Here is a 21,341-nt window from a genome sequence, read left to right on the forward strand (position 1 = left end):
ATGGGATTATCTATCACCTTTCATCCATGTCTTTTCTAAAAAAGAGCCTCATAAAATGAGCTCAAAGAGGTTCTTTTATATGACAGCACTTTCACAAGTACTATGGCATTGCACAGATGTAAGGGATTATCGTTCTTTAAGGATAAAGAGAGTTCAAAATAGCCAGCAGGAAAAAAATACAATGTTTCTTTCACATTTTATTCTAGCACTTCTTTCTCATGACTACCCTAAATGTCTCCTTATTCTAATGAATCTATTTTCCCCTCAAGTTTTGTATAAATATTAATAGAAAACAAAATCATAGGATGTTAGATTTGAAAAATATATCTCCTAATTCATCCCTCTGATTTCATAAATGAGGATACTAAGAACAGTTGGGGCCATAAACATAAATGTTTATAAGGGCTGGACAGGTAACATAAATAAGAAAATCAGTTGAGTAAGAAAAGTTTTGGGGCCTGAGAAAACAACAGCGCAAGCAGCATGATGAATAGTAACTAACACACAGGCTCAGTGGAAGAGGCAGCGGAGGTGGGGGACTGTGGAAACTTGCAGAGTGCCAGCCCATCTGAAGGCAGAGAGTCCCCCAATTGTGACCATGTGAGAATACAAGCCCTTTGCTAGCTGAAGTAACAAAAAAGCTAAAATCCAAATTTCTGCATGAAAATTTGCTGATTTTAAAATTGTTGCATTAACTTTTAAACACGGGAAAAAAATCCACAAACAAATCAATCAAATAGCTGCAGGCCTATTCCGTTCTCCACCCTGCTAGTTCATGCCCTCTGGACTCTGTCACATAATTTCTAATAGTCTCTGCTTCATTTTCTGTTTAAGAGCCTAAGGAAGAACAGCTTATGACCACTCAGTGGTCATTCCTACCCATTCAGTGGCCTGAGCGGTGGGAGCCACTGCCCAAGTCTTCTCCGAGGCGGGCTGGGCTCCTGTTCAGCAGGAAATGATGAATAGGCTGCGAGGGCACCTGTGCCTTCAGGCCGGTCTGCCACCGCGGGTTGAGGAGTCGTAAATTCGAGAGTGGGAGCAGTTCATATGCCCTGAATTTCCTCCAGGGCCAACACTTTTTCAGGAGCGACCTGCTCACCCTTTTCCACCTCTTCAGGGTCTCTATAGAGACCTCCCGCAAGTGCTCACGGGAGATGGAGCCGCGCAGGCGTCGAACTTCCCGGCCGTCCTCCAGCACGTCACATCCGCTGAGGGACGTCCCTTCCCATGCGCCGGATGGCAATGTCCACACCGTGCAGAGGAGAGTCTGCTTTACCCTGAGTGATGGTAGGCAGGTTAACATAACCTGTGAAAGGCTGGTGGTCGGCCCTGGGATCAGTAACCACCGGAAGTTGGTCGGGGCTCCTGGGAGGCTGCCTGGAGCTGGTTAGTGAAAGTTTTGGGAGTGGAGCGCCAGCAATAGGAGCAGCTCCAGTGGCAGCACAGACTTCAGCACAGATGGAGGATATGGCATGACACCATCCAGGTTTTGAATAGCAGTAATGGCACCAGCCTGCAGCAAGAGCTTCTCCCAGGTCCTCTGAAGCTTTATGATGTAGATGCTATCACTTTTCCTTTTGTAAATGAACTGTTCCATTTGGAAGTCAAGATTGGTGCCACCCAAGTGGGTTCCTGCTGCAGGGACTGTGAGGACAGCCTCCTCCTTTATCCGCGGGACATGAAGGGCTCTGGACGTTGTGAATGTTTCCCTGTTATGACCAGAACCCAGGGCAATGCCATTTGGACACGTCTCTGGGTAGCTCAGAAAGGCTGCCACCTTGAGAACTAAATTCCATCCCTTGTGTTCACAATATGACAGATCAGCACATATGCACTTGGACATTTGTATTAGCCTTACAGAAATATGAGTGTATGTTTCAGTTGAGCCTTACGTTCCTCTAAATTAACTTAGAATTGACCCTGGGAGTTTGCTCTTTGGAGGTCAGAGATTAAGAATACAGATTTCAACAACATAATAGCAGCAAACAGACTCAAAAGGAAATTGTAACTGTGATGCTAATTTAGCTAAGATCATGAACATCAGAATCATCTGAGGTTATTCACATAAGAGGGTTACGTTTTAAATCACCTATCAGACCTCTCTTTCCTAGGCAGAGTACACCAATTAGGTTTCCTTTTCTTATCTGTTACCTTTCTGTTGTTTGGTTTATTCCCCAGTGATTTCTTTCAAGCTAGGGTTGTCAAAATCCATACTTGACAAAATGCTGGACTATTTGTTGCTAGCACTAAGGAGTGACTACCAGGCACCTCTTCCTCCTAGGAAATGATATGCTTGCTTAAATCAAATATTGATGGGGAAAAAAAGCAAACATTAGCAGTGCATGTTTAGCCTGACACTGGATTGGGATAGAATTTGGCCTATTAAATGGACTTTGATGCTTTGTTCCCTACTGCAAAAGTGCTTCCACTCTCAGAAAACAGAAATTGGGGAAAACACACTCTGCATAGAAATAAAAGCAATGCTCTAATATTAAAGGGAAAACACAATGATAGAAAAGTCAGGAAGGAGCTCAGCAAAGCTATTACCATGCTTATTGCCATTTGAAGGCACAATGATTGAAGTTATTGTCTTAATGTAAGATTACTAAATAATGCATCCCATAAAGGAGAGACATTGTGTTGGCCATAAAACGTGTTTGACTGCAACAGAATTCATGCTTATTTAATGACACTTTAGAATCAGATGGTAATTAAAATGAAGTAGGAATTTTTAAAAGGCAGGAGAATTCAAACACACCAGTATATAAATTGAAACATTCTCTTTGTTTTGCAAGCACATAAAGAAGTAAATTTCACACAGGTTTTTTTTTTTTTTTTCCTTTTTTGGCCCACTGGGAACAGCACAATTTTGACTCCTTGGTATTTCCACTTCTAATTGCTAGGAGGGTTCATTATCAGCTGTCTAAAGTGCGATACATCAACCTTGCAGAGCTGAGTTACAAAAGACGTTCACACATCTGATGGGCTGCTGTGCTAAATACATCTTAATTTGTGCTGCATCTGCTGTTTTCTAATTTGTTTGTCATGCTGTGAATGCTGCAGACTTTGTTAGAGCAGCTTCCTGATTTTTTTCCTTTAAAAATGCATCAATTCTTCATTAAAAAAGAAATGGCTGTCTTCCATCATTGTTCATCTGTTTCTTGGAATGCCATAAACTCAATTCTGTTACGCACATTCATGTATGAAAAAGTCCCGTGTATTTGAATATATATATGTATTATATTAGAATAAATGCACATGTATTTGCATGTGCATCAAGCCAAGTATTCAGTTTAATCACATAAAGCAAAACAAACTTTTTTCAGCCATTACTGGATGCACAAAGTGACAAACGCTCCAATCTCAGAATTCTGGCATGGATAAAAGTGCTTCAAGTCGCTGGGATCCGCTGTGCAGAAGATGGGCATAAGGGTGGTGCTCTCAGTTCAGACCCAGTTAAGCAGCAGTTTAAGTGGTAAACAAGCATATGCAATTCAGCATGATCTGGAATACACCAGTCTCACAACAGGGAAGTTTAAGTTTGAGTTGGGAAAGAAAACAAATACCACCCTCCCAGGCCCATGCCTCCCTCAATCTTTTCCCAAATAACAGTGTCAAAGATGAAGGCAGAGCCTACTTCCTGGGCATGTGACCTGTGCCGTCACTTAAGTCTCATACTTAGAAGAGCTGAGTTGGGTTTAAATACTCTGCTGTTGCTGTTTAGAAATTTTTAATAATTTATGAACAAGGGGCCCTGCATCTTCATTTTGCCCTACACCCCGCAAATCATATAACTGGTCTTAGATGCGGTATGCATTTTAGGAATGCTGACGGAACAGCTGATGGATTTATTCTGTAGTATGTATTTCAAGCTTTTAGTCTTTTTATCTTTACAATCACAAAAATGTACACCTTGAAATGAAAAAGAAAGGAAGGATAAAAGGAAGAAAGTGGAGAGAGAGGGAAGCAAGAAGGGAGGGAAAAGCAAATAGTATTTTTTTTTGTATTCATATAGTTCTTTGGGGCATGAGGGATGGAAGGCAGCCATTCCTAGGTATTATTTATTATTTCTAAGCACCGAGCTTCTTTGAATGAAACTGATTAAAGGAAAATGCCTTCCACTATAGATTTTGGAATCACTGGCTGAAGTGGCACTCAAAGTCAGTCTGCAGTCTTAAAAAAAAAAAATTAAGCTAAATACAATTCAATTTTTTGGATAATTTACCACCACCCCTTTCCCTTACACACACACACACACACACACACACACACACACACACACGTAAAAAATCAGGGAATACAGAGGACATGGAAATATCGGAGGAGTGTCTGGGGCTCTTTCCCTCCTGCAGGCTGCTTTTTGGGAGTGAGGCTGTGAACTGGGCTGCAGTGAGAGGTTGGCACGGAGGCTGGTATTCTTTGTGTATGCGCCTGGCGATAGGGATGCAGTTGAATGCCCTGGATTCCGCCGGCTGTACAGCCTTCCGAGAGGGAGACGTGGACCCCATTTACATAATGCCAGTCAGCCTTCCGTGTCAAGTTTTCCCAAGAACATGTAGAAACGATTACCAAGGCAGGCATTATGACGGGTGGCGTCACAGACCAATCAGGGCTTCCGTAAAGGAGTATGTTGAATCAATAACGCATACTGTTCAACCAGGGCTGAGAAACACACCTCATAAAGTAACAGCATTTGTAAAGGTTAATCAATTCAGCTAATTGTAAATGCTCTCAATTGTCAGTCCCTAAGCAGTCCCTTCTCTTTGTAGCTAGTAATTCACTGTGGGATGTAGCAGCTCTAAAACAGGAAGCAGAGAGAGAGAGAGGAAAGCAGTCAAATTTCTCATTACTCTCCCCATGTTGTGCTCTGCCAGTGTCTGTAAATGTCAATACGTTTACCACAGGGATGTAGCCTTTTTTCCCTACGAGCAATAGTTGCCTCTTTCATTACACACAAAACAAAGTAAAGAGCCTAATTATCTTGGTCTAGGCAGATGGAAAGGATATCAGGATATTGATCTTTGGGGCAATATCTTAAGGCAATGCATATGACTAATAAGCTGGGCAGTTAAAGGGATAGTCTTTCATTGACAACTGTAAGAAAAACACATCTTATTCACTGCTCAGAATTGACTCAGAAAAAGAAAGAAAATCCTTCTGAGAACAAACCATTGTGGAGGGTTTTTTAAATGAGTGTCTGCTGAGATTTGAGAAGTTGAAACAAAGCATGTCAGGCAGAAAACAATGAGGTAATTCTACACTGAAATATCAGACTCTGGCAGTGAAAGCAAACCAATGACTTTCTTGGAACCAGACAACTCCTTTCTCTGAGGCCTGATGATCAGAGTAACCCTTATTTCCAGGCCACTAATAAGGGTTCTACTGGGGACACAGAATGCAATTTGTGTTAACAATGCTAGAAAAGTTCTAGAAAATGGTGATACACGACAAATGATAAATTGTCCTAAAAAAAGTCAATCTCTTTGTAAGATCTCACATACGGTCTTACTGTTCTTTACTTTGTATGTGTATATAGTATTACATTTCAGAAAGTCTTGTTTCCCTGCAGTTATAGAGATTAATCTTCTACCTTTAAAAAATATAGGAAGATACAGTTATTTTCAAGACTATTTACATAAGTGAAAAAAAGAAGATGAGGAAAACAATTTCAAATGTTTTGATGCACAGTAATATTTATAGCAATGTGAGATATAACTAACATTCACCCATTTATTACACTTTAGAACCTAGTGATATATATAATTTCCCATACTAAAACATGAACTGCTGAAACATGCAGTTTACCTTTATTTCATCTTCAACTTAGTAAAATATAAATTCTTTTTCCTTAGAAGTAAGGCTGTGAGGGTTTCACAAAATTTGGAAAAGTACAAAAAATCACAATACATGTATAATATAAATCACAAAACTTCAACAATTTGACAAAAGAACATCCTCATCTTTTATGTGTTTCAGTTCAATGTTATTAATCAAAGCCTTTGTAAAATTCTAGTTAAATACACGCGAGGCCTTGTGTTCCCGTGAAACCGTTTGATATTTCAGACACATTGGGTAGTTCAGTCAGACAAACCAGTGACTAAGTCAAAACGTACCACCATGTTGCCCTGAACAGCATCAAAAATAAGCTGGAGAAGACATGGAAAACAAGTTGTTGGCAGCTGGCACATATCAAGATATTTTATCCCCCAAATATGTGGGACAATGCTAGATCTGTGTAGGGTGGTAGCCTGTTTAATGTCAAATCACCTGGTGCATCGTAACAATAATGGTGTATGGTGGTCAGAAAACAAAATCTATGTGCTTCTCTAGGGTGAACAGAACCATTGGTTTATGAAAAGAATTCTGTTCTTCATGAAAACAATTTCATTCACCCATGAGTCCAATTTAAAACATGCCATGTTTACCTTTGAAAAATGAGAAATTAAAGAGTCAGGAATGTCCAGAAGTTACCTTACTGGCAAGTGGGGAAAGACCCCTTCAACAATAAACTCTCTCCCACCAGCCTCTCTCTTCCTCTCTTCCCTTCCTCTCTCTCCCTTGTTTTTTCTCTCTCTTCTGCTCCCCTTTTTTCTAAAATATACTCCTGTCATCTAACAATACCATTTTCCCATAGTTTCAGGAGAAATTTCCTGACATCTTTGAAAATGCTGAGCATCGAAAATGAAATCCTCTATATGCAATTTTTCACCTTAAAGGAATTGAAATACTTGTTAGATTTTCAAGAACTGCAGCTTCAGGCAAGCAGTGAGCAAAATTATCCAAACAAACCCCTACCCAGGACCTGATTATCTCATTTCATTTACTGATTGTTCCTGAGCATTTGATACCTTCATCCTTATATATATTCATTTGCAGCCTCACCCTTTTAGACATAATGTAATTTTCTTTCCAGAGGAAAAATTTTTATATCAGTTTAATAATTTCTTGAACTTTTACTGGAGTATTGCTCAACTCACTTCTAAATTAAAGCACTTATTAAAAAACTTTGAAGCACTCTCACAATTTTAAATCACTGTGCACATAGCAATTTAAAATTATGGGAGCAGTTTTATAAGCACTTGAATTTGGAGGTGATCTGAAAATGTGCAATATAGAGTAATTTAAAATCATTAGAGTACTTCACATTTTTTATAAGCTCTTCAGCTGGGAAGTGATCGGGTTCTAACATCTGAGCTTATGCAGTGCAAAATGAAGTACTCCTCAGCCTGAGAAGATTCACTCTATTAAATCAACCTACTTTAATAATTTTAAAGTGCTGTACAGTGAGCATGCTCGGATCTCCAAACTCACTTTTATATGAAAAATATTTTTCACTTCCAACCTACAAAAGCCACTTATGTGATAGAGCAGCAATTTACCCTTTCAATTTTAGACATCAAACTGCCCTCTCACTTTTAGAGTAGTTTTCCCTTGGTGAAAACAAACACCAGAATATTTTAAATATTTGTCCTTTTCCATGAAAACAATGAAAAGCATTATGCTCTGAAAATTCAACAACCTTGAAAACATTTCCATTGTAAAGTCAACTTTAGCATAATTGTGTTTGAGGATATCATGCTTTTACACCTAAAAACAATGACAAACAAATATCTTGAGAGGGTTTTTAAGCATAAACTCACTGAAACATATGTATGATTCTTCACAATAGGACAGCTGTCTTGCAACCTCAGAAAAATCATATAGACCCTACTATGTCTTCTGAAGAACACTGCTGACTTGAATGAAAGCATGCGGTTCCAATAACATTCCCCTAGCCTACCCTTGAGTTCAAAGAAAGGACAACATAGCGGAAGCCTGATACCTGCTACACTAAATGTATATTTGGCAAACACAGCCCTCAGACCACTCAGATCGGTTTTTGCGGTTGCTTTGTTCTTGTGAAATCTTACTTATACTCCCTAGAGCAAAATTAGAATATATAATTCTGGTCTGGATTAATTCTATTAACAAGCAAGATTATTAACCAGTTGAAAGAGATTCTAATACCATAGTAAATAATTCTATTTCTGGTATGTTTAAAGGTAGTTACTAAGAGACAAGAGACTGTTGATATTTGTATCAGGGATGAATAATTTAAATCTTATTTTGGTAGTTTTCTCACCCCATTTAAACATAATTCCAACTCAAATAAATAGGTAGACATCTATGAAACCATTTTGAAAGCTAAAAAAAAAAAAAAATTGTTTTCTCTTCACTGTCAAGTGCTGTGAGGTTGCCTTTTTCCCCTTCCCTTCCCTTCCTTCCCCTTCTCTCTTCTCCCTTCCCCTCCCTCCCTCTTCCTCTATCTTTCTCCCCGACCTCCCAAAGATCCTATTCATCTGAATTCTAACTGCAATCACACTGGATCTCCTGGAAGGTAATCACTTAGTACCTCCTTGTTCTTTGACAGTCATTTGAATTTTAGCCTATATGCGAATTGATTCATCTGCTGTGTTTTTAAGCCACAAGTGAACTAGAGTGGTTCCCAATAGCAATTTGCCACCGGTGGAAAGTATGCTTTAAGTTTGTTATGGCTTATCAGGGAATAAGGCTACAAAACATACATGTAGTACTCTTTTTAAATGTCCTTCTGACTTGTTACAAAAACTTCCAGAGCCACTTCGTCTTACACATTTGATGCTGCCTAAAAACAAAAGATGAAAGTCTAGGGGGCAGGATTCAGGGCGGGGCTGGTCATAATGTCTTTTAAAAGTCCTCTCTCTTGGAATGAGCTCTTTCAGTGAGAGATATGTTAAGGTCACCCTTAACTCAAAGAAGTAGACTTATTTTGAGGGGTTTTGCAATGACTTTTTAAACTTCATTTCAGAGGCCAAGCAATGAACAGTAAAAGATAAAATTGAAAAATATGTCCTGATAGCCCTTTATAGTGATTCTGGAGAATGGGTTATAACCCAGTTATAAACTCAACTGAAATCAGGGCACACGTGCTGCCCAAACTCTCTGAATCTGCCCACGGAGAAATACATGGATGCAACAAGCAACCAGTGCTTCAGTGATGATGACAATCATGAACTGAGTGGATTTTTCATTTTAAAATATCTGTGTGTATACTGAAATCAGAGATATTACCTCTATGAAAATATTTTGGAATTTAGCTTATGAAATAAGTTCTCTTATAACTAGTATATTGAAAAACTTCAGAAGTTATACAATACCTGCTTCTATACCAAAGCATTTTCAATTCTATGAGATTTGAATTTGTCTTTATATTATGTTCAAATTGCCTTGGTTTTCATGTTATTTCCAACCAAAATAGTTCTGGAAGAAAACTAAAAGAAAGCTGCCTGACAATACAAATATGTAGTATTTAGATGGTTTATAGGCATTCAATAGGATCAACTGTTTGGCTATAGTATCATAAGAGTACCCAAGAATTATAGTATCATAATTTCTACCCAAGAAATTCAGTGGTGATAATGCAAAATCCTCTATGAATTCTTATCTGCAAACTAAAATTGTCCTTCAAGAAGCTAAAAAATCTAAATAAGTAATCATTAACCAGAAGTTAGAAAGGGATGAGTTAGTGTGTGCCTGAATTGAAGGAGAAATTTGGGTATAAACAGTAGAAGAAATCACAAGGGCATATCTAAGGACTTTTCAATGTTGGAGACAGAGAAAATAGTTAAAGGAAACTCCAAGCGTGTTTTCTGTAATATGTAGGTTGACAGGAGGTCTCTTAACAAAATTTTGTTACAATGAATAGGTGAAAAGTAAGTCAGGCAATTATGACACAATGAATTTGAAAATCAATGTGGATATTTCAAACTAAGTGGCTATTAGATAGAAAGCAAAAATGTACTTGTAAGACTAATATCAAGGAAGGAATTTAGATTAAAATATAATACTCATACACACTTGGACTATGCAAAAATAATAAAACGTGACACACCTGGGACATTTGTCAAGGGTTGTGCTCCAGATCTGTCATTGTATTTTACTGTAGTAATCACTGCTTTTAGGATCCTGATATAAAAGGTGAGAGAAGTAATATTGGATGATGCCAATCTATGAGCCTCCTGTATACAACATTGAGTTTAGGGGAGAAACCAGGGAGATAATATCTAAAAACCTTTGCACATACGCTGTAAAGACCAGTGTGAACTTTTAAGATAAAAATGTTTAATTCCTTTGCATTTTCCTGCAGCAGTACTTAAGCCCATTCACATGAGTGTATTTAATGTTATTTTATCTGAGGGAATGCTAAATAAACAAAAATTTCATTAACACTGTGGTCATTTTAAGTGAATCTTTGCCTAATATGAAGTGCCCTTTAATTCCTAGCACCTACTGCATGAGTTAATCCATTTAAGGGAGAGAACATGTTTTGTCAGATTGTGTGAGTCTGACAATTTTTTGAACCAAACTAAGCCTTTTGAGAATTGAATTCCATTTGCTTCAGAGGAAAAAAAAAAGTGACTTTCTGGTTCAAAGGAAAAATGCTTAGAAGCCATATTTGAAAGGCTCATAAGAGGTCTTACACATCAAATAGCTCTTAGAAAACAACATTTTGATGAGTTAAGTGTAAATTAATTAGAAACATACAGATTGCTTTTCCCTGGCTATCCACATCGGTTTCAAAGTTGAAGAACGAGTGTTTGACAAAATATGGTTGGAGTTTTCATGACCCAAAAGCATGGTAAAGTATTTCAAGATGTTTCCATGAAGCAAAGTTACTTGTTTTCTTGCAGTCATCTTTCCAAATATCTAATGAGTTCTTACTAAAAAAAAAAACAGTGGGACTCATGCAGGTACTCCATATCTAAAAGGGGATTTTTCCCTGAAAAGAAGCTGATTAAGCCATTATAAATGAATTTAAGCCTTGTAGTGCCTCTGAAAATGAAAATATAAGTGAAATAAGCATTAAGACAGGCTCACTGCAAACCTATCCTATATCAAGAATTAGAGCAGGAGACCATTTATGTATGGAATTTCTGAGGTGCTGAGACTGCAGACAGGAATAGCATTTCTATGATGCTCCCTGGATAATACTGGATTATAGGAATTTGGTTCAGGTAATCTGGTTATATGTCCATTAAGTGCTTATATCCAATTAACAGAGAACTACAACTTGTCAAAGAAATTAAACAAATGAACAACTGTGAAAATGTATGCTGAAAGTAGTTCCCTAGTACTGGCAGTACTAATTTTCTCAATAAAGAAAGTACTTGAAAATGTTATCATTAGCAAATATTTATTATAAATCAGTTGGTTATATGGTGCTGAAAATTAATGCTATCAGAATTCCCAGAGTAAATATCTTTAAACCTACCACTAAGGAAAAGAAAGAAAAGAAAGGAAAAAGAAAGAGAAAAAAAGAGGATTAAAAAGTATAAAATACTACCTTTTTTGTTTTTTGCTAAGTGATTCAGGTTTTTCTTAATTATTTTTCCAATTGGCTAAAATAAAATTAGGATGTCCCTTTTAAAGTTGAGCACACAGAGGGAAAGCACCAATCCCATCCAGGGAGAGAAGTAACCAATCTCACTACTCCAAACTGCTAAATTTCCTGCCCTAATATGAGGACTAGGTGGTTCATATTTTTAATTCACTATACTGAGGTTGTGTTTTTTTTTTCCTCTCCCAGGGACCTTAGATACTTACAACTTTTGCCCAATGATAATAAACTTTGAAAAATTGTGAAGTTGGTTTTATATAAAAATTATATAGAAATTACACTACAGTTTCACATAATTGATAAGACTGCTCAAGAAGAGATCACTAAGATAGCTGAATTATTTGGGATAAGTTAATTCCCTGGAGCCGCTTGGATAGACAAGCCTCCTAAAGATTTTTTAAGTATATTTTTGAAGTTAATTTTGGAGTACCCTTTCTTTCAGTTAACATGTTAGCTGAATTCCAGGGTAGGTTTGGCAGCTCAGATATATTTAAGATATAATATCAGTTTTATATTGAGTCAGCATTTTCACAGATCTATTCTCTTGGCATTTAATTGCTCTAAAATTACAATTCTGGTAGTGGGAGATTTGGAAGAGAAAACTAACAATGGATGAATGTATATTTTCCTAGGTCCTACAAGCTATGTACAATATGTTCACATGGATATATCCCATCATACAGTCTTGCCTCTGAAAAACGAATTTAGTGTTACATAGCCAGATATTTTTTTAAGAAATATTTGTTGATGATGATTGGCCCCTCTACAGGACATATATAAGGAAGCTTTCCATTTGTGACCCAAATTCAATAGTGCATTGGACTAAAAAGCTTCATTCTTCTTCTCATCCTAAATTGCCCCTTTCTTTTGCTAAAATATTTCCTTTGCTCTTAAATAACACATTGAAGTTATACTGACTCTCCAAACATTAAGGTAAAAGTTTAACATCACCAGTTTCCAATTTGCTAACTAGTTATCTTTTAAGCATTTAATATTAAGTAGATAGTTACAATTCAGAACAAGCTCTTCTGTAGCAGTCCATAAAATGCATCACATAATTTGCCATATAGTGCTAAATAGTTCAGCCAGGCATACACACGTGGATATCATAGCTCCTGTCAGAAAATCCACCCTGTCCTCTAGCTATGGCTACAAGATCAATCTCTGCTTGGTGGTACCTGAAACAAGTCCGGTAGGAAGAAGAAGGCAAGGTGGACACTTACGAGCAACAAAAATATGGTAATTCTCCGTAACTACTTAAGAGCTGGATTTCCTCTTAGTCCTTATTTTCCAAATGATGTCCTGCCATACAGAAGTATCCTAGGATTTGTTTAAACATGTTCTTTCATAAAAGCTTTTCGTGGCTAACGAAGTTGAAGAAGTGTTGGATTAAACATAGTGAAGCAGGGTTCTGTCCTCTGGGATTTTTAGGATTTTTAACGTGGGACATCCTCTGTGAATCTCTAAGTGGGGACCATAGTGTGCAGGGTTCCCTTGACTTATGAGATTTCAGAACCTCTGATCAGGGCTCTACAGGGCCCTAGGTCTCTCTGAAACAGCAAGTAGGAAATGTTCTGGTTATTCCTTGTTTAAGCATCCTCAGCTGGCAGTAGCGGGGACACGAGGAGCCCCCTCCACAGAGACCTGGGTCGAGTCTTCCATTTGGGGTCTCTGCTATCTCTTTGTGTATGTAAACCATTCATAAATTGGGAACTGACAAGATCCTCCTTTATTGGGCAAAATAATTTATAAAAATATGTCAGCACCTCCTAACGTGACAGTACCAAAAAAAAAAAAAAAAAGTATGTGGGAAAAAACGATTACACAATCTGGCCAATACAGTTCTGTTTGCTTAAAAGTAGGATTAGATCCATTGCAGAGAATACCATCAGCTGTGCAGTAGGTACATATTAATTTATTGCAAATATATAGCAGCTACCTAGGGACTTGATTAAAACATAACAAAGCAATCTACCTTTCAAGACTAACCCTGTTTAAAAAAAGAAAAATATGTGAATAAAAAGGAAAAATAAAAGAAACCTGATTTATAATCTATCTTTGTATTCATCAGGTGCTTTACACATTTCATACTAGACTTTACAGACTGTGCAACATGGTCACAGAGTGAAATGCTCAGTCGCTGGTTTGCAGCAACCAGGAATGTGGCAGGGACCCACATACAAGAAGCCCACAAACTCAATTATTTCTGCAGAGCGGTGCCATTACTGCAGTTCATAGGTGTGATTTTTTTTTCTGCCAAAAAGTCAATGATGATAAAATCCATCCATTGCTTCACTGTAACTCTTGAGGCAGCATGAGCTGTGTGTTACATCAGTGTGGATGAAGAGGAGGCAAGTTTGGGCATTTTGCAGATTATGTAGACCAGAGGAATGCAGATTGCCACCTGAGAAGATAGCATTTACAGAGAGAGGGCTGAAGTATTTTTGCATTTGCTGTAACAATTCTGTTATAAAAAAGCAACTGTTCCCACACAGATCAAAATGATTCACAAAGAACCTAAAGAGATTGCAGAATGAGGACTATGATGATGAACCTTCAAACAGGACCAGGAAATAGACACTTCCCATAGAAAATCCAGTTCTGCCAGTTCTTTCATAAGGAGAGAATGTGAGTATAATCTAAATTAGTGATTCTCAAACTTTTGAGCCTCAGGCACCTCACCTCTTAAAAATTAAGAGGATAAAAGACTTCAAGAACGTGGGGTTGTACTTACTGATGTTTATTGCATTAGAAATTTAAAGTAAGATATTTTTTCAGATATATGTATAAATTTAGTGAGAAGAGTGACATTACACTTTGCAGCTCATGGCGCTGAACAGAAGACAGGTAGATCCTCCCATCTGCTTCTACATCCAAACCCCTACAATGTCATTAGGCGTCTGGAAGATGCTATTGTCCACTCCCAGAGAAGGAGCAAAAAGGCAAACCAGGACTTAGTACTATTATGAGAAACGTTAGACCTTGCAGATATCTTGAAAGAGTGACAAGGACCCAGAGGAGTGCCCGAACTGTACTTTGAAAAACAAGGAGCTGAAAAAAACTTTGTGTGTCCAATATATTTACAGATATTTACATATATCCACATACTGTATATAGACTTCTCAGGTTAACTACTTACTAACCTGTAGGTAGATCATTTTATAGCATAAGTTCAAACATCCTTCACTGTTTCATTTGTTTCAGCTGTATAAAGCCTGCAATACATATTGCAAACCAGAATGGCAATGAAGATAAATAGATCACATATTAAATGGAGACTTAACAAGATGCATTCTGGACTGTCAGTACTAAATATTATATTTTCACATGAGGCATTACTGTGTCCTAATAGTGAGGTAGATGGAGTGAGCATTATTCCATTTTGTAGAGGAGAAAAGTACACAGACAGGGGGTAAGTGACTTATCCAAGTACCATAACTAATCTGTGACAGAGCTGGGACTGGATCCAGCCCAGTGCTGCTTTGGGCGTATTACTAGGCCAACATATGTTGCCAAAACACATGGTTGAAAAGTGAAAATTATTGCTGGAGTGATGTGTTGCCTGATCTGTTTCTTTATAATTCTTCACTTACTCTGCCAGATAGCTATTTTGGTAGATATGTGGTTGGTGCTTTGATATTATTTTCCTAAATGTTCTGTTTTAATATTTTGAAAATACATAATTACTCCGTCTGGCCTTAATTTTCCTTACATGTAAAGTCTGGATCAAAATACCATGAATGTTCCAGCAACAACAATGTCTTAATAACTAATAGAAAAAGGCATATCAGAATTTACAATTTAAAAAAAAAGAAAATGTTCCCTCAAATTGAGCAAACATGTAAGGGCACTTTTTGTTTGCTCCATGATGGCGGATGGTACCAGAATTTTTTGGAAGCCAGGGGCTGGGGAAGCTTGACATCCTGCAACATTATGGAGAATATTGCAAAATCAAGTCTTGTCCCATGTCCCCATACAAGTTTGAAATGTCACATAGGTAAAAACCTTGTTTATAATTTTGTGAACCTAGATACCAGTCGTGTTTTACATATAAAAGCAAATTATTTATGCAGAGTTTTAGTATGCAATGATTTTTCCAAAAATACAGCTCCCGTGTAAAGTAAAGGACAACTGCACTTTTTTCTGTCTGCAAGTTTACTAAGAATGGCCCACCAATTCAGAAAATTGTGTTGTGGTACTGGTGTTGTCATGGCAGTCCACGTGCACAGCTGTCATAGTCATAGTGATTCTACATGTGGGTGTGAGGATCCCACTACTTCAACAGATCTTCGGGTATAAAGATACATATGCATTTACATATATATTAAAATATTTGACTATAAATTGCTTTCCACAATTTCTCCTTTCTATTGTAATTAAGATGTTTTATCAATATTTTAATGAGGTGTGTGGATAGCTTATATTATGTATGCTTTTCACTGCAGGATAGTAAAAAGGCATTCCTCAATTTTTTTAATTTTTTTTTTTTAACAGAGTGTTGTGTCTGGTAAGATCAAGAACCACTGGGTTAATTTCCCTCGGAAATTCCAATTTTTTTCCTTTCTGAAAAATTTAGTTTTAGAGTCGGTATGAATAGATACTTCTAAAAATTCAATCCTTCCTGGAAAATTATTTATGGTTACTCCCTCTGTGTTAAAACAGCGTGAAAACAGCTTGTCGTGATCCTGACTGGAAGGTTTGATGTTAGGGTTTTTTTCTGGGGAAGAAGAGAGGATGATACCTTGGATCAAACTTCAAAAGTCATAAAATCTATACTTGGTTACCTACTTTAGGCAGCGTCAAGCTCCTCCACGTGGGTCAAAAACCCAGGACCCTCTCCACCACCACTGCCAACACCACAACCAAGTACAAACATACTTGAGAAAAGACAAGGTCTCTCTGCTTTACCTACCAACATAAAGAGAAAAGATGTAGATAAAACCACTATTAATTAAATGAGGGAAGCCACAGCTTCTACTTATACTAGAACATTCTCCTGAATATTATCCCTTGAAATGCATGCCATTGGTTCAAAAGGGAGTATTCTTTTAAAAAAATGAATGATCTTCATTTATAACTAAATATTAAATATTGAAAACAGTTTCAGTGACAAATGTGTGCCATTTATAATTGAGAGTTTTAAAATCCCAGTGAAGTTTTGAAGAATGTATTCTACAGAACAAATAATTATCATGTTTATTCTGCTACCTGCATATGAAGTTTTTCCTTGGCTGCTCTCCTGAGCCAATTATGTTAAGATGTATTTTTCACGCTCTCTGCAGGCTGAGATATATATTTTGAAAATTGAAAATAAAATGACCTTTGTTAATCACATCATTTTCCCCTATGGAAGACACTGCCTTTTTTACTAACTGTTTTTAAAAACTGCCCAAATCAATACAACTTTCATAGTTGGGTACTGGACTACCTGATTATGTTAGGAGAATGTGTACAGTGCTGGAAATAGCACTTCCTTCTCCGGCTCTATTAGTTTTGCAGCAATAGTTCATTAACAGCGTACACCATTAATTTAGAGTAAGCCCTGCACTAATAATGACAATTGATTTCTTTGTTTAATTTCTCTATAACCAAATGGTACACTTTACTATGAACCCCAGTTTAAAGTCTCTTTGGGATTTTGGATTACATTACATGTTTTTAAAAGGTTATGTTTGATAACCTAACCCACTTGATATTTTTATTTTTGCAACATTTAAAATATAAAAATACAGCTAATTGCACTATTACAATTTTACTTATTATGTTTTATTAAAAGATTGATAAGCATTTTTAAAAATAAAAAGAATGCTTCCATACATAAATTTCCCTTTCAACTTGGGCTCACATCGGTTTTATAATGAACTACAATGTATAGCGTATTTCTAGGTTCAAAAATACAGTCTCCATCATCCTCTGTGGCCTAAAAGTAAAAATTTTAGTGTGCCAACAACTACTCCCTCTGAATACATTGACCCTGAGCTACTCAGACACTTTTTCTGCCATAACTTTCTCAGCTATAAAACAGATTGATATCTTGAAATACATGTTTTTAAAAATATATATTAACGAAAACCTTCAATTGTCAACTAATACAACTGACTACATCTCTCAGTATGATGTATAATAAATTCTTGTTTGCATAAATATAAACCCTGAGCGCAGAATCCCTGAATTCAAGCTCTGACTCTGTCACTTATAAACTGGGTCATCTTGCCATGTCATTTTATGTTTCTGAGTGTCTATTTCTGCATGCATTAAAAGTGCTTAATAATATATATTCTATAATACTTCACTTCCATGGCATTTGTGAACATAAAATAAGAAAACTCAGATGTTTTTCAAATCACAATAATAAGATGATGAATAGAAGGAAAAAAATATATATATTTCAAAGATCATTATGTGCTTTCAGCTCTCTGGAATTCTGAATCCAACAGATGTATTTCTAAATAATCAACATAGTATAAACCTCAGTGGAATGTTGTAAACTAAGCAAAGTCACATCTATATGACTACCATAAACTGAAACAAGGATAAACTTCATGGGCCACCTGACTATAGTAAGTCCCAAATAATTCAATTTCATTCCTTCAGCTATGGCCAAAGCAAGGACCTATGACAATAGGAATATAACATTAAATCTATTATTTTGTTAGAACTTCACCTCTTATTTTTAATGCCTAGAATAATTTGTTGGGGGTTGGAGGCTAAGGTAAGCTCTGTACCTATGAACATGATACAAACATTAGTCAAAATCATGGCTTTGATTATTATTCTATTTTTTTATTGAATTACAGTTTATTTTCACTGTTGTGGTAATTTCATGTATACAGCAAAGTGATTCAAATATATATATATTTACATACACATATATGTTCTTTTTTAGATTCTTTTCCATTATAGGTTATTGCAAGATATTGAATATAGTTCCCTGTGCTATACAGTAGGTCCTTGTTGTTTATTTATCTTATATATAGTAATGTGTATCTGTTAATCCCAAACTCCTAATTTATCCCTCATTCACACCCCCCTTTCCACTTTGGTAATCATAAGTTTGTTTTCTATGTCCGTGAGTCTATTTCTATTTTATAAATAATTTCATTTGTATAATTTTTAAAATTCCACATATAAGTGATATCATATGACATTTGTCTTTGTCTGACTTACTTCACTTAGTATGATAAACTCTAGGTCCATCCGTGTTGCTGCAAAATGGCATTATTTCATTCTTTATGGCTGAGTAATATTCCATTGTGTGTGTGTGTGTGTGTGTGTGTGTGTGTCACATCTTCTTTATCCATTCATCTGTTGATGGACACTTAGGTTGCTTCCATATTCTGGCTATTATAAATAGTGCTGCTATGAACATTGGGGTGTGTGTATCTTTTCAAATTAGAGCTTTCATCTTTTCCAGATATATGCCCAGGAGTGGGATTGCTGGATCATATGGTAATTAGTTTTAGATTTTTTAGGAAGCTCCATACTGTTTTCCACAGTGGCTGCATCAATTTACATTCCTACCAACAGTGTAGGGGGGTTCCCTTTTCTCCACACCTTCCCCAGCATTTATTATTTGTAGACTTTTTGATGACGGCCATTCTGACCAGTGTGAGGTGATACCTCATTGCTGTTCTGATTTGCATTTCTCTAATAATTAGCAATGTTGAGCATCTTTTCATTTTTTATAGGTAAATCGTAAACATGGATTTCTAGTCCCAACCTTATCCTGAGCTCCAAACTAATTTTTTTCCTCTGTGCTATAAATCTCAAACTGTATATCAAAACCAAACACATCCACTTTGCACTTAAATGCAGTAGAGCTTTTGCTTACTTTTTCTGTATACTTCTTAGTTTGTGCACATTTTCTATAAAAGCTCACATAATGGCAAAGGTGAAATAAAATAATGACTTTATATATTTCACTAACTCTTAAGTGTCCAGGATGTAAGTACAAAGATGAACTCATCTAAAACTTTACCTATCTACTAAAAATCAAGATTTGACAAGGAAAATATAACTGAAAATGTACATACAAACACCAGCTTATCACAAATTGTACAACCAATATAACCCTTGTATTTGAAACAGAGAAAATAAAATGAAAACTACTTTCTAATGATTGATGCAACATGCTTAACTGAAATCAACTCTACCCTCTGTTGAGAAAAAGCCCACTGAGAAACAGTTGTGCAGCACATTTGCAAAGTCCAAATAGCACAACAAAAAGACAATGGTTAGGAAATGCTGTAGTAAAGTGTGATGTGAATAATTAACAAACGAGAACTTCTTATTCCCTTCTAAGGGCAGCAAGAGATTAAATAATGACAACTGAGTAGCTCATTTTGAGTATAAAAAATGAACAGCTTAAATCAAATCCTCATGCTAACAGGTAACAAGTATAGCTCCTTGAGAAAAGAAGCAACATGTTCATAATAAGCAGTAAAAACAATTAGATTGGCACGTCTTCTAAGCAGCTGTGAATACTGTTAAGAAGGAGCTGGGGGGAGGGGGGACCTTCAAGATGGCAGAGGAGTAAGACATGGAGACCACCTTCCTCCCCAGAAATATATCAAAAATACACCTACATGTGGAACAACTCCTATAGAACAACTACTGATGGCTGGCAGAAGACCTCAGACTTCCCAAAAGGCAAGAAACTTCCCATGTGCCTGGGTAGGGCAAAAGAAAAAAGGAAAAACAGAGGCAAAAGAATACGGACGGGACCTGCACCAGTGGGAGGGAGCTGTGAAGGAGGAAAGGTTTCCACACACTAGGAATCCCCTGCACTGGTGGAGATGGGGGATGGGCGGGGGGGGGGAAGCTTCAGAATCACGGAGGAGAGCGCAGCAACAAGGGTGCAGAGGGCAAAGCAGAGAGATTCCCACACAGAGGATCACTGCCGACCAGCACTCACCAGCCTGAGAGGCTTGTCTGCTCACCCACCAGGGAGAGTGGAGGCTGGGAGCTGAGGCTTGGGCTTCAGAGGTCAGATCCCAGGGAGAGCACTGGGGTTGGCTGCATGAACACAGCCTGAAGGGGGCTAGTGCGCCACAGCTAGCTGGGAGGGAGTCCAGGAAAAAGTCTGGAGCTGCCTAAGAGGCAAGAGACCATTGTTTCAGGGTACAAGAGGAGAGGGGATTCAGAGCATGGGCTAAATGAACTACAGAGATGGGCACGAGCCGCAGCTATCAGCATAGACAGCAGAGGCAGGCATGAAATGCTAAGGGTGCTGCTGCAGGCACCAAGAAGCCTGTGTGCAAACACAGGTCACTATCCACACCTCCCCTCCCAAGAGCCTGTGCAGTCTGCCACCGCAAGGGTCCCGTGATCCAGGACAACTTCCCCAGGAGAACACACGGCGCACCTCAGGCTATTGCAACGTCACGCCGGCCTCTGCCGGTGCAGGCTCGCCCCGCATTCTGTACCCTTCCCTCCCCCCAGCCTGAGTGAGCCAGAGCCCCCTCATCAGTGGCTCCTTTAACCCCGTCCTGTCTGGGTGGGAACAGACACCCTCAGGTGACCTACATGCAGAGGCAGGGCCAAATCCAAAGCTGAACCCCAGGAGCTGTGCGAACAAAGAAGAGAAAGGGAACTCTCTCCGAGCAGCCTCAGGAGCAGCGGATTAAATCTCCACAATCCATGTGATGTACCCTGCATCTGTGGAATACATGGATACACAACAAATCATCCCAAAATTGAGGTGGTGGACTTGGGTAACAACTGTAGACTTGGGGTTTGCTTTCTGCATGTAATTTGTTTCTGGTTTTATGTTTATCTTAGTTTAGTATTTAGAGCTTATTATCATTGGTAGATTTGTTTATTGATTTGGTTGCTCTCTTCCTTTTTGTTTTTTATATATATATATATTTTTTCCTTTTTGTCAGTGTGTATGTGTATGATTCTTTGTGTGATTTTGCCTGTATAG

At 37.6% G+C, this 21,341-nt stretch overlaps 1 pseudogene; it reads right to left on the bottom strand.

The window, feature by feature from the left end:
* Window positions 1–852: 852 nt before the first annotated feature.
* Window positions 853–1,843, bottom strand: LOC115860010 (small ribosomal subunit protein uS2 pseudogene; annotated as a pseudogene).
* Between the last annotated feature and the right edge of the window lie 19,498 nt (window positions 1,844–21,341).

Source organism: Globicephala melas, chromosome 3 (assembly GCF_963455315.2).
Source record: "Globicephala melas chromosome 3, mGloMel1.2, whole genome shotgun sequence".
NCBI classification, from domain to species: domain Eukaryota; kingdom Metazoa; phylum Chordata; class Mammalia; order Artiodactyla; family Delphinidae; genus Globicephala; species Globicephala melas.